This window comes from Macrotis lagotis, chromosome 6 (genome assembly GCF_037893015.1).
Source record: "Macrotis lagotis isolate mMagLag1 chromosome 6, bilby.v1.9.chrom.fasta, whole genome shotgun sequence".
Lineage (NCBI taxonomy): Eukaryota > Metazoa > Chordata > Mammalia > Peramelemorphia > Peramelidae > Macrotis > Macrotis lagotis.
In genome coordinates this window covers 44,726,847-44,741,429 of record NC_133663.1, presented here as the reverse complement: position 1 = coordinate 44,741,429, position 14,583 = coordinate 44,726,847, and the positions used below count along the sequence as shown (strand labels likewise).

Here is a 14,583-nt window from a genome sequence, read left to right as displayed (position 1 = left end):
TTTACCACTCCCTTTGTCTTCCCTTCCCTAAATCAATTGAGAGACATTTAGTTCATCCTTCTCATCTGCTTCCTTTTCTTCACCCAATCAGTCATCCAGTCCTATTCCATTTCCCTTTGAAATGTGCCTCAGTTTGGTGATTTGATCTATTTCTGGGGAAGGATCTTAGGATCTGGGTCTAGATTCAGGAAGATGAGTTCAAAGCCTTCCTCAGACACATCTATGAGCCGTGTGGCCTTAGGCAAGTTACTTTGTTCTTCCGTCTCCTAATCTGTAAAATGGATATCATAATAGCACCTAGCTCACAAATAAGGGAACTATGTATGCTAGCTGTCTCCTATTTCTGCTTTACTAGTTCAAGCTCTCCATATTATGTTGAGTCTGGATATCCAGGAGCAGCCCTAATCTAATCTCATTTTAAGCCAGATAATCTTTCCTTCCTTTATCCCAATCAGTATTGCCCCCGCTGCTTTAAAATAACTGATTTCTTAATGTCATTGTTCTGTTAAGAACTTACAATTTCCTTTATTTAGCAAAATACTTTGTGTGATGATGAACACCAGAACTCTTAGGAAGATGGAAAATTTAGAAAAAGACGTTTTTTGTCTTCTAGTCTGGGCATAAGCAGTTCTCTGACTTGAAGTATTGATGCCACCATCTCTGTTCATTGTCAGATTATCTTTGTCAAATAAGAAATAAAATGGAGTAGTGGACTTGCCTTATGTTGGGGGTATCTTGTGCAAAATCCAAATGGAAGGAAGATTTTCAATGAATGGTAGCAGTCTCTAGAAGCTCTTGTTTGCATATATTACACAGATAACTGCATTAAAAAATTCCAAAACATTTTGAATTTGGGGGAATTTGTTAATGTGGAAACAAATCAGGAAAAATTAGAAGAGGAACTGGGGAAGAGGAGGATCGAGAATTAGGGAACAGCATGAAGTGAAGGCGAGCAGGACCACGAACAAAATCATTTAACCTCTTTGAATCTCAATTTCCTCATCTATAAAATGGGGATAATAATACTTGGATTTTTTCATCATCATATCCTTATGCCATAAATGCATTATAAAAAAGTGGGCATAAGTGTTTATCAAGTGTCTGCTACATTCCAGGAACTATGATAAGCACTTTACAAATGTTATCTCATTTGATTGGCAAAATACTTTATTACTGGTAAGTCATTTCCTCAATTTTTTCAGCAAACTTCTCCCTGACTTAGGATTGAACTATCACTTAGTCCATGTTCTTACTCATTTATCCATCAAACATTTGTTGAACGCTAACTAGTTGGAAAGCATTGTGGTAAGAAAGATGAAAGAGACCGGGGTCTTCTTGTCCCAGAGCTTTGATTCTTTGGGAGGGATGGGGGCAAGGAAGTGTACAGTAAAGGAGATGATGGGAGCGAGAGAGAGAGAGAGAGAGAGAGTGTTCCATGGTCATAGGGGAAAGAGACCATGGCCCAAGTCACGTTGTAAGGGGGAGGGGATCTTGGTGGCTTCCCAATGATCACACAGAGAGCCAAGGATGGCTGACTCTAAATTCAGGGTTCCTCCAACTACCCCCAGGCTCCTTTTAAAGATTCAGAGCCCTTTGGAGGATGGATGCCCTTTTCCTTCACTTCTAATAGAGGAGACATGGAACATGAAGCAAAACATTATCTTGTGCCAAAGTTCATTTTGAAGATGGGGAGGGAGGGCAGAAAATCCATTATTAATAATTCAGGCTGGTGTTTAAGGAAGGTGTGGGTTTTTATGGTTCCAAGGGTTTAAAACCATAGAATCACAGTATTTAGAACTGGATGGGGGGGCAGGGGAGGAGAGAAGATAAGTAGCTGTAAGTGGCACTGTGTTAAGAACTTTTATGAATATTGTTCCATATACTTCCCCCAACAACCATGGAAAGTAGGTGCTGTTGTAGAAGAAGAAAAACTTGCCAGGAGTTACACAGATATTAAGTGTCTGGAGCTGGACTCAAACTCAGGTCTTCTGACTCTAGAGCCAGTACTCTGTCCGCTGTGACACCAGCCACCCAGACAGAACTGGCATTTATATTGCTCTTAGGTTTACAAATATGATCTCATTTAGTCCTCACAAAAACTCGAAGATTGGAGTTGCTATTATCCTCATTTTACAGATGAGGAAACTGAGGAAGGCAACAGTTAGGGTCACCCACGAGGTTCTTCTTCCATTCTCTTTATCCACTGCCTTTCACTTAATTTGACCCAATTTCCTCATTTTTGCATATGTAGAAATGTAGGTTCAACATTTTGGCTCATGTCTTCTGACTCAAAGCCCTGGGTTCTTTGGTGTACCCAACTGTTCCTAGGATCATATTGTAGATAGACAGAGAATAGATTTTTTTTCAGTCGTCCCCCCACTCCACTCTCCAAAATCTGGGATTTGGACCCTGCTTATCTTCTTCCAGAACCAGAATTCCCTCTAATAGCACAGTGCCTACGGGATCCCTCTAATCCTGTCTACAGATTTCAGACACTAATATCCTCCTAACTTCTCTCCCCTCTGTCCCACCCCCACTTCCCAGCTGCTTAAACATCCCCTACTTCTAATTTTTTAGAACATCCTTCCCCATAAAGTCCATGTGCTTTCCCAGACCCATGAGAACTCTTTAGGGAAAGGAAATGGGAAACCTTCAAATTTTGATACCAGGGTCAAAGCTGAGATTTAACTCCCTTTAAGTCAACTATTTCACCTTCAGTTTCCTTACCATTAAAGTAGAGGTGGTTGAACTTGATTCCTAAGATCCCTTCTAGATAGAAATCTGTGTTCTTACTTTCTGCTTTAAAATTTAGTGAGCATTGCCCTTAGTACTTTAAAGAAGAAACAAAAACCCAGAATTCTTTGAATGCTATTTATAATGTAACAATCACAAGACAAATAAAAAATCTGCTTGCAGCAATCATTTCCGGTGTTTATTTTTTAATAGAGGTCATCATTTAAAAGCATCAAAGACACCAAGAGGGAATTCATTCTCCCCCCCAAAAAAAAGATCATTGGAAGGTAATTAAATTATCTTGGGGTGTTCTTTTCTATTCCTTCAGATTTTTCCAGGATATTGAAACTGGGAAAACCTTCAAAAATCCTCTAATCCTAGGAGGAAACTGAGGCTGAGAAGCAAAGGGAACTTGTTAAAGATCCCGCAGTGACAAAGCTGGGGACCTGAAGCCCAGACTGCTCACTGCTATTTTTATTCAACTCTGAAATTCTGTATTATTTTGTTTTATTTTTCTCTCTGTGTTCTTTTCTTCCCATGAAATGATGCCTATTGTAGTTAAGAGAAAAGCCCACACGTGAAAGAATTGTGGAAGCCCAGGATACCCTGCTGGGAATGCTGCTATCCAAAAGGAAGATGATTTGGGAAAAGTTCTATTCCTGCTTCCCTCTAAAATAAGTGGAGCATTTTTCATAAGCTTGCTCAAGCTAGAGAAGAAAGTTGGCAGGCTAGATAGGGTCATCATCTCTGACTTGTCATGTTGCTATTGTCTTATGGGGGGTTATTGCTTTGCTTTCTCCATATTTGAAAGTTTTGCTGTTGCTATTATTACCATATATTACCATTATTGCCATCAATGGGGTGCTAAGAAAAATGAGGTCAGAGAGATAAGATAGCTGGTGTTTCACCTAGCCAGAGTCCTTTCCCAAGGCCATTCATGACCTTCTAGAATTGGAAAAGACTCTAGAAATCACCTAGCTGTAGGGTCCTTCCTTTTGTTATACTATGGCCCCCTTTGGTAGGCTGGCCTTCAATCCCTTCTCTGAATAATGGCTTTCAGTACATAAAATAAAATGCCTAGGATAACTATGGAAGCCAGTTATCATACTATCCAATGATCAAAATATTAAGAAGTAAAAGTTCAAATATAAAATATTTAAAAAGTAAAATTCACAAATCCAAGAGTAGGAATCCCTGAAACTTTTATTATTAAATAAGGGGTCAAATAATAATTATTGTTAGAACCCAAAGCCCTAACTCAAGATCACTTTGATTGTAGGTTTAAAGGAGGAAGTAATTTATATCAGGCTCTTGACTTTACAGATGAGGAAACTGAACAAAGTAGTTGATTTGCCACAAATTCAGTACGATGCACCAAAGGGATTATGGAGATGGGGAGGAAGAGGAGGATGCCTTCAGTTAGTACCATGGATGATGATTTGGGGGATGAAGCTATGGGTAAGGAGGGAGGTGGTTTTTAACAACAACCAAAAGCAAGCTCATTGTTGTTGCTGTTGTTTGTCCTTTGTTCTCGAAGAAGACCATGATATCAGGGAGGTGATGCTGTAACATGCAAGTGAGTTGGATTTGGGGGTTGGTGCTGTGGTAACTTGTCACCAGCCTCACGTTCTCCTCCAGAGCCATCTGGGTCCAGCGGCCAGATAGGAAACAGGATGACTTGAGATGGCCCTGGGTGCAGGGGGGACCTTAGCTTTTTTAAAGCTAGGTTTTTTCCCAAGTCCCTGTTTGACAGAGGTAATGTCCATTCATCATTCAGGTTAGGTAAGAGAGAGAGGAGGCAAAGAGACCAAGAATTACCACTTCCAAGAAAGAAGGAAGGTAGGGTCAGGCCCTCAGGGTATCTCAGTAGTTTAGGCAGGTGAGAAAGAAAAGAAACAAGAAGAGCCTCTAAGACATGAGATTTACCCACAACTACCAACCACCAGGTCAGAATAATAATGCATTTCACTACCTGCCCTTTATTTCATTGTTAACCTCATTTCCCATACTTTAAAATATTGGAAATGGAGAGGATACAGTAGAATTTGCCTAACTTCTTCCCCTTTCCCCTCTTGCCCCTGTATCTTAGTTACAGCCCTGCCTCTGCTATTACCTCATGGAAAGGTAAGCTGGAACTTGGAAGGAAAAAAGAAAAAAAATTATTTTTAGTATAACCAATTAGCTGCACAGTGTACCATCCCTCAGTGCCAGGAAGTTCTGTTCCTGCTACATAATGGCTCTGTGACCCTGGGCTGGTCATCACCTCCAAGGACCCTTGGTAAACCAGAAGCTTCAGAGAAAGTGTCACTTTGCAATGGCAGCAAAAGTTCTTCCTGGGAAGTGTTCTACAGAGGTAAAAATCACAATTCTCATGAAAATGGAGGGGGGAAAAGTTTGTCCATCTCCCCATTCATCTTCTTCTCCAAGCCTAAATTACTTACAGTCCCAGAGCACATTTACAGCCTTCTCCGTTTCCCTTTCTTAATGGGTTGTTAGAGTGATCCATGCATCATGGACAGCCTGCCTTCCTTGACAGGCCAGAATTAGGCTAAGTGGTCCGGCTTGCTGGCTGCCCGTTTGTCCTTATGTAGCATCCTTTGGGACCATGATGAGTTTTTTTTCCCCTGGGTGGGGCAAGGAAATGAGTCTGACCCCTTTTTGTTTGCCAGGAACAGTGTTTGTTTTTCTCTGTTAGAGAAACTAGGGTCATTAGGTCTAGGAAATGCCTATTTTTTTTCCCTGAGCTTGGTGGTAAGAGTACTGCTTGTTAGTAAAGAGGAAGATTGCTTCAGACCTGCTAACTCCATGAGTATTTGTTCAAATATCAATATCATCAATTTGTTCAATCATTACTGCCTTGGACTTCAGTGAAGGGAAACCACCATGTAATAAAGAAAGGTAGAGCATCAAAGCTGCAAGGGACTTTAAAAATCATTTGGCCCATCTTTCTCAGTAACTTGGAAATCTTGCTTCGTGTAGTATAGTTATTGTTGATGTGAATTGGATTTTGGGGAAGCAGAGCTATGCCAAATGGTCATGCTCATTATCTTTTCCAGAGACAGTAAAATCCATTGACAAGACACTGGTTGTGATAGCCCAGGATACAGTGGATGTCCTTGGTCTTTCCAAATTAGTCATTCTGCTATTTTAGTTTCTGACCAACAAGCCTTTGATCAATTTTCAGAATTCTAAAATGAAGACCTCAAATTCTTTTCCTTCCTTCCTTCCTTCCTTCCTTCCTTCCTTCCTTCCTTCCTTCCTTCCTTCCTTCCTTCCTTCCTTCCTTCCTTCCTTCCTTCCTCTTTGGGACTGAAGACTTTTATTATTTACCTATTAGGAGTAGCCCACTCCAGCTTGTGTGTGTGTGTGTGTGTGTGTGTGTGTGTGTGTGTGTGGTTAGTAGGGACAGATGGATATTAGAGGCTCTCTTAGCTGCCAAATCCAATACAATTTACTTAATTAAGTTAAAATGAACTCTTTCTTGGCCCCTCTGTATAGAAAAATTGACAGTTGTAAGGAATTCCTTGGCAAGAGAAGCTGTTAGTCACATCCCTCTTTAAGGAAGAATCTTATTGGAAACCCTGTCTGATGAATTGAGAAGACGGTGCCTTCAGTTTTAAGCATTAGTTGTATTAAATTAACTCAAAAATTTTTCTCTGTTCTCTACATAACTATTTTTGAAATGGCAGTTTGCTCTTCTCTTAAGGTATTGAATTGACATCTCTCCAGCTCACAGAACTAAGTTTAAATTTTGAATTATAGAATTCGGCTTGCTTGTATTCTATAGGAACTTTTTTAAATGCCCTCTTTGTGTTGATATATTAATTATCTGTTAAAATTTTGGGGGAACCTGTAATTATCTTGAAAAGCAGATGTTCTAACGTGTTTTTGTGACCTGGACCCCTATTGCTATCAATTGAAGGCTATGAACCCCTCATTACAGTGTTTTTTTGAAGTGCTTAATATAAATCACATTGGATTACAAAGACAACTTTTTATACTGAAAGAAGTTAACAAGATACTGTTATCATCCAATTAGCTACTTCATTTTACTGATGATGAAATGGACATTTCATTGTCTATTAATCAGGCTGCATTTTCTATTTCTATAGGCAGGAGAAATTCAAAATTTTTTCATTTCTTTGTTTTTGCCTATCAGAAAACTCTCACATTTTTCTTCCATAAAATGTGTAAGTATCCGCTGCTGGCTTAAGCATTTGCTGTTTAGGAGTTCGATACTTAGATGTCCCAAGGAGAAAAGAACTTAAAACTGAAATGTAGAGATAATTTAGTTCCATCTCCTTCATTTTTGCAGATGAGGATAGATATGGAGGGAAGACAATCATCCGAGGTTACAAAGTCACTTGGTCATGAGACAGGACTGGAAACCTAGATCTCTTTATAATCCTTGTCTACCATACCTTGCTGCCAACATTTTTTTCTTAAAAAATAAATGAGAGGCCCTACAAGAGAATATTGACAAAACCTTTGACTTTCTCCCTTATATTCTAATAGAGGCGAATCTGTGAATCAAGTGTCAGATTTTTTTCAAAATAGTTATTTCAGAAGTCAAGACTCCCATTAGTACAAAAAGCTTCCTTAAAACACCCTTTGTCCTGGAAAGGATATTTATTACTTACCGTTTTGGGCTGCCTCTCCCAGAGTCGTGACTTTCTCATTAGCAGTGTCGTGGATATTGAGGAGGGGAAGGGAAAACAGTGTGTCGTCCTCAGCAGTCCCTACCAGCAGACTAGGCAAAGTCCTCCACTCTCTTCAAAATGGAATGGTTTCAAGTACTCAAAGTAATATTGACATCCCGCCAAATGTGCAAATGTTCGGCTTTACAGACGTCTGGCTCGGCATGGAATACTTCTATATCCTTAATACAAGTCAGACCAGATTTGTGTTCAGAATTACAAGTGATCAAAGGTCTCCTAGCCAAATAGTGACTAGTCTGAAGTTGGACCGAGGTGGGGTGGAGTAGGGGGGGAGTGCAGAAAGAGGGAGTGAGAGAGCACAGGGAGGAGAAAGCTTTCTCATGCTTACTTATGACCTTTTTTAGTGGGGCTGCTACAATAATATAATCTGAATTTGTTAAGAAGTGTTTTCAGATCTTTCTCATGGACTCTATGATCTCTCCTTCAGATTTTAAGGAGCGGTCCTTTTCTGGCAATAGGAAAATATTCAAGGTCTGATTTTCTTGTGAAAGTTTTCCCAAATGTTTGGAAAGAATCATTTAGGAGGAAAATAAGACCCTTGAGTATTTTCCTGTTGCCAGATTTCAGTGGAGAAGGAAGTGGAGAGTACGGGTAGATGGGTTAAAATGACTGTACATGAAAGAGAGGTAGATATGCATTCTGGGGTTCAAGTCAGAGGGACCTCTGTAGTTCTATGGTTGGTTTGATTTCAGAATAATTAGAGGTATGCCAAAGTAGCATGGGCTTGCTTGGATGGGGGCACATTTCTTCCAACTAGATATTTTCAATTAGGACTCTTGACCACTTGTCAAATATGTTATAGTGAAGATTCTTATTCAGGTTTTGAATGAATGAAATAAAAATGAGTATTTACTATCTGCCAGGGTCTGAAACTACAAATAGAAAAATGAGATAGTTCCTCTTGAAGTGAGACAATGCATACATATATAAATATATAAATAAATATACATGTATATGTATATGTATATGTATATGTATATGTATATGTATATGTATATGTATATGTATATATGAGTGTAAGTGGCTAACAAAGACAGGTTTGGTCTGGGGAACCAAAAGGGTGGCGAATGATCTGCAAGGGCTCCTAGCATTAGCTAGGTTACCCTGTCCAGTACAAGAGACTGGGAATGGGTGGGACGAGGGACAGACTGGTTATCTCATCACTGGAATGAAAAGCACACTCTGGTCTGGGGTTAGCTAGAGATACTGGACTTACTCATCAAGGCAGCCGAGCCCCAAGGAAATCTGCATCTGTGTAGCTGACCTGGGGCCATTTTCTTGGAGTCCTCTCAGGAAGATTCCAGGTGAGGAATAGTAAGATGAGATTCTGTGACACTGGCCAGGGATCAATCTTGTCTCTTCTACTTAGTGCTTTTGTGATTTTAGATCAAATCACTTACTTTTCCCCTGCAATGAAGGGGTGTACTTTTTGATCTCTATGGTCCCATCTAGATTTAAGTCGAAGATCGTGCATTTCTCACTTTGATGGAAAGAAAAACTTACTAACAATTGTTAACTATTCTTGAGTGGAATGGTCTGCCTCAGGAGGTAGGGATTCCCTTTCCTAGACAGCTAGAATGATTACTTGCCACCTTACAGAGGAGATATTTTTTCAGTTGTAGGTAGAATTGAAGTTGTATTTGAGATTCTGTGGGTTTAAGCTGTAGGTTGGGGTCAGACAGGGAGGAGGTCCCTCAGAGACATTTCAGCTTTTGGAGGGACTCTCCAGTCTGCTTGTGGTCTACTCCTCTGGAATTACAGTGAGTGGTTTTTGTCTTTGATCTTGACCCTGATGCCTGTCCAGTTATGATTTTGATCTTTAGTGTTCCTATGATTTCATTCCACAAATGCCAGACTCTTTTTATGTCTCTGACCTATTAACCTGGCCCTGATTTCAGATCCATAAAAACCATACATAAAAAAAGAACCAATTAACCTTGGACTACAACATTTTTCTCTCCAGTTAACCCCAACCAAAGTGGTCTGGCAGAGAGACCTTGAGTCTGTTTTTTTTTTTTTCCCTGTACCTGCTGTCCCTTACCTTTTCAGGATCTCTGTTTATCCATCTGTTTAAAACAGGAGGAGGGGAGGGCATCAGCTGGGCCTTTGTCCCAACAGCAAATGTAAAGTAATATTTTGGGCATGTTGCTCATTTTCATCTTTATTTCATGTTTTGGTCAGTTTCACAGAACAAACCTTTCATGGTCTGTGTATCAATGTTGTATTAAAATAGTCTTGAAGGTCTGCTTAGCATAAAGCTTTTTTTGGCAGCTTGTGGTCTGCAAATGTTTTTTAGTAGCTTAAAAATAATGCTGTCCCTAATTTTAATGCCCTGGAATAGAAATAGACCCAAGTCTAGAAGTTGATAGATAAGCACTAAGTACTTAAGTTTAAGATTTTTTTAAAAAAATTATTAAAATATAAACCATTTGCATTTCGTTTTGTTAAATTTATTTAAAATGATATAGTTAAGAATGCTTGGACTAGATTGATTCTCTGGGTCAGTCAACAACCATTTTGAAATTTATTGCTTGCTGTGGCCCAAGCACAATGTTAAATATACTAGGAAGATAAAGAAAACTGAAAAAAAAAAAAAGATTGTGCCTTCTAGTAGGTCACATTCAAGTAACTGTGTATACAAGTTATATACAGTATAAGTGGATAATTGGAAGGTTGGGGATGGGGGGAGGGTGGGAAAGATTTCTTACAGAGGAAAGAGCAATCATAAGTGAAAAAAGAGCATTTCAGAAATGGGGACAGCCAGCGAAAAGACATGGAGCCGAGAGAGATGGTGTTGTGTTTAAGGAACAGTGTTCTTGAGCAGGTCCCTTTCACCTCAAAATTCCAATTCTGGAAGATCTAGTTAGTCAGTATAGTGGCCATATTTTCATGATAGTAAGATTAGATTGTAAACTCCCTGAAAATAAGGATTATCTTCTGCCCCTTTCTGTATCCTTAGCCTTAAGTTTCTGCTACAGAGTAGGTGCTTAAATAAATGTTTATCCATAGATTGAGTATTATATACAGCTTGCTAGCTAATGAGTATGTGCCATGCCTTTTTTGACCACTAGATGACAAAATAATTTGAGTGATTTTTTTCAGAGCCTGACTTGTTCCTAGTTATAAGAAGTATCTGTTTAGAATTAACTGGTCAGGAAATCCTCATGAGTTACAATTACAACTCATTGGGTTTAGGAAAAGTAGTCAATGAGTGTAGGTTTGCCCTCACTCTTTGCCTGACTTGCTAAGTGAATACTTTCAGATGGTTTATCTCAGCCTTTAAATTATTTTCTAAATGGACTCACATGATGGAAAATATTTCATTCATAGCACAATATCTGTTGAGTCTTTTTTCTAACAGATTTTACTGGACATTCGCAAAAGTCTAAGCTGCAGTTATTATCTTTTATTTTTTGTTTTTTGTTTGATTTTTTGAAAGGTGGCAGGGTTAAGTGACTTGCCCAAAGTCACACAGCTTAGTAATTATTAAGTGTCTAAGGCTGAATTTGAAAGCAAGGACCATCTTTGTAAGCACAAAGAAATTGGTTCTTAATCAGTATTTATTGGTTGATTGATTGTCTGATGTAGAAATTGATCAGTTTTTATACATTTTGGCAGCATCTTGGTCTATCTTGTAGATCTGCATATCTCAGGTGAGTGTCCTTGTCACTTGGCACGGCCTAGAGCAGCTACAGAAAATTGAATTTGCACTTCTTTCCTCCTAGATGGGCTCTTTATGATTGATCTTCTGGAATATTGCCGGAAGCCATTTTTGCTCTTGAGCCAGAAACACTCAATTATACTAATAAGAAGGCACATCCAATTTTCAAGCCATGTTGAAAGCACTTGATTGAAAATTATAGGAGTCAAAGGCAATAGCAGAGAATCTTAGAACAGGAAGTGACTTTAGAGATTTGATTCCTGAATTTTATAGATGTGGAAACTGGTCTCTCAGAGAGGTCTATTTGACTACATCAAAGATCTCTGACTTCCTGACTCCCCGGCCAGTGCTTAAGGGTCTTGAAATACATCAAACTAAAATTATGTAAGACTTATGAATTCCAATCATTACCGGGAAGGAAATTGGCAACATGTGGAACACAGACCTAAGAGAATCTAGAAATAGTCCAGGAAATATGGAAAAACTATTTTTATATTTTACTTGAAACTCATAGTGCATCTGGTTAGGTAGGGGTCAAATTAACAGAGTTGTGGAGATTAGGGACCAAAAAAGGTCCCCTTATACCTCTATAGTATACATGTAACACATGCTACATGTATGTATACTTATGTTACAGCATATGTATTTCAAATTGGCCAGTGACTCCACTGGCAATTTACCTTTCCAGAATTTCTTCAGACACTTAGGGTATAAATGACTTATCCAGAGTCACAAAGGTATGACCTGATACTGACTCTTTCTGACTGAGACTGGACCTCTTTCCAGTCTACTATGCTGTTATCAAGTCACAGATTTAGAATTTTAATTTTTAAAAAAGTTATGAATTAATGTAGATGTACAATGTTCACTAGACTATTTGCTGTTGAAGGAAGGGAGTGGAAAGGGTGGGTGGAAGAAAATTGTGTCACTTAATAAATATGTATGTTTGGCTGGCTAGGTGGTGTAGTGGATAAAGCACCAGCCTTGGAGTCAGGAGTCCCTGGGTTCAAATCCAGTCTCAGACACTTAATAATTACCTAGCTGTGTGGCCTTGGGCAAGCCACTTAACCCTGTTTGCCTTGCAAAAACCTAAAAATAAATAAATAAATAGATGAACAAACAAACAAAAACAAACAAATAAATAAATATGTATGTGGATGAGTGTTGAAAAACTTTCATAGCATGTAATTGGAAAAATAAAATAAAATATCAATTAATTTAAAAAAGAGTATTTACATAGGAAAAAGTTATGAATTACATAGGAAAGCATTAAACATGTTCTTATTCCATGGGGGGAGCTATAAAGGGTTAAAGTAATATTCTTGGAATAAATAAAAGATCTATTCTGCCTTAAATGGAAATAGGTTTCAAATAAGCTTCTAGCATCTAAATTGTATTTAGGTATAAATAATCAGTATGAATCTGGCAGCCAAATTTTTGGGTGGAAGTGGGACAGGGAAACAGGTCAGGTTAGACAGTTCCTTTGAGTCCTTTCTGATTGAAAACATTGGAGGTTGACTTAGCCAATTGTTTGATCATGTGAGTGACTATAATTGGTTGATTATTCTTTTTTATCCTTTTTTTCTCTTTCTTTGGCTATAAGAGTATTTAATTTAACAAACCACAAATAGATTCAGACTTTCCAAATGATCTTGTGTTTATGAAATCAAAGAAGACATGCCTACCCATGAGGCAGTGTTGGCTCTTTGGTCATTGGTACTGGGTTCAAATACTACTTTTGCCACTTAATACTTATGTGCCTTTGGGTAAATTCTTTCAGTTCTTTGGAATTTAATTTCTTCATTTGCAAAATGAGAAAATGAATGGTCAATAGAAAGTATTTTGGAATGGCTCTGCCACTTAATACTAGTATGATGGTGTGCAAGTCATTTGGATCTCCACTGTACTCTATAGAATGATCTTTGAAGTCACCTCTAGCTCCAATAACCACTGGTATTTTGGGAAGGGAGATAGGATTATAAATTAATAAGTTTTAGTTAAAATAAATTTTTATAAAGAACCTACTATGTGTTCTTGTAAGAATATTTGTTAAATGCTAGGAGGAGACTCTTGATGCAACTACTACCAAATTAGACAATTAATTGACTGTGGTTTATGAAAGGAAATGAAAGGGTAAAGACTGTTAGATGTTTATGGTCTGATAGGAGAAAATCAAACTTCTGTTTTCTCAAATGTAGTCTAGGATGGTTTATAAGAAGCCTTTGCTAGAATCTATCTCTCAGTACCCTCTCACTGTGTTAGATGACATGTGGTTACCAGCCTAAACATATGGCAGATCTCTCTGGACTGTGTCTTGGTGACCACAGAAACATTTGGTGTCAAAAAGACTTTCTTTTTCTGATGGTTTCTTGGTATTTCCCAAAAATGAGGCATACTTAAAGAAAAATGAAGAAATCTCAATGAAAATTGGGAAGTAGTAGCATCCTGGTTGACTAAATAGACTAAAAAGACTAAATAGCTGGGAGACCCTGACCAAGTCACTCAACCTCATTCAGTTTCAGTGTCCTCATCTGTAAAATGAAGGATAATAATGGCACCTATCTCAAAGGGGGTTTTGGGGGGAGAACAAACAAAACAAAATAATATATAAGCCGCTTAGCCAATCTTAAAGCAGCTATGTAAATGTAAGTTATTACTGTTAGTGTAATCACCCTCTTCTTTGCCTTTTCCTCTGCCCATCATTCTTGTGTAACTCAAGCACTTCTCCTCCTTAGCTTGGATTTAGTCACTGAGATTGCCCTACCAAGTGGTGGGTAGTACACATGTAAGCCTGGCCATGTTACAGCTGAGGAAGTTTGACAGCTGCCCCAGAGGCAGTGATAAAGCCTAGTCTCGCCTCCTTCTTTCTATTCCTCAAATGTCTTTCCATCAGACTTGCACTTGTTCTATAGTGATGAAGCAGGCTGTAGTAAAGGATTGAGAAGAGACTTCTGGGTCAGGGTGTGGCAGAGTACCTGGAAACCAGGAATTTCCTCTTTATTTCCCTAGAGATGGCTGTCAAATGATCAAATACAGGAATGGCTTCTTTTACTTACTTGTCAATGCTCGGTTAGTTCTTTAAAGAGCAATGTTTTGACTAATATTGGAAATATATTAAACATGATTGTATATGCATCATCCATATCATATAACTTGCTGTCATGGGGAGGGGAGACAGACGGGAGAGGGGTAGAAAAATGTGGAATTCAAAAGCTTGCAAAGAGATGAATGTTGAAAATTATCTTTGCATGTAATTGAGAATATAAAATAAAATAACATTAAAAAAACCAGAAAAGGGGAGTGATGCTAGAACTCTAATACTTCTCCTCTCCATTCCTCATACCTGTCATCCCTCATGACAGTAAATTGATTAAAGATCTCTGAGTCATGAAACCAGGCTATGGGAGGGAGAACAGCACAGTCAGTTCTGAATGTTTGGATTATGGAACTTTGGGGGTTTTGCATGTCATT

General features: G+C 38.5%; 2 protein-coding genes across 12 annotated transcripts in view; one reads left to right on the top strand and one right to left on the bottom strand.

The window, feature by feature from the left end:
* The window catches only part of MED12L (mediator complex subunit 12L), a 581,984-nt gene that overhangs the window by 382,867 nt on the left and 184,534 nt on the right, over positions 1 to 14,583 (top strand). The window lies entirely within an intron of this gene.
* P2RY14 (purinergic receptor P2Y14) overlaps positions 1 to 14,583 on the bottom strand; it is a 47,795-nt gene that overhangs the window by 16,842 nt on the left and 16,370 nt on the right. For 2 of the 8 annotated variants that reach the window (XM_074191057.1, XM_074191058.1), the window contains exon 1: positions 7,374 to 8,388. The exons of 3 other annotated variants lie outside the window; for them this stretch is intronic. The gene's annotated coding sequence lies outside the window, so the exon portion shown is untranslated. Of the gene's footprint in view, positions 1 to 7,373; positions 8,389 to 14,583 lie in introns of those variants that run through there. 3 more of the 8 variants (XM_074191052.1, XM_074191055.1, XM_074191053.1) reach the window with 2 other exon arrangements.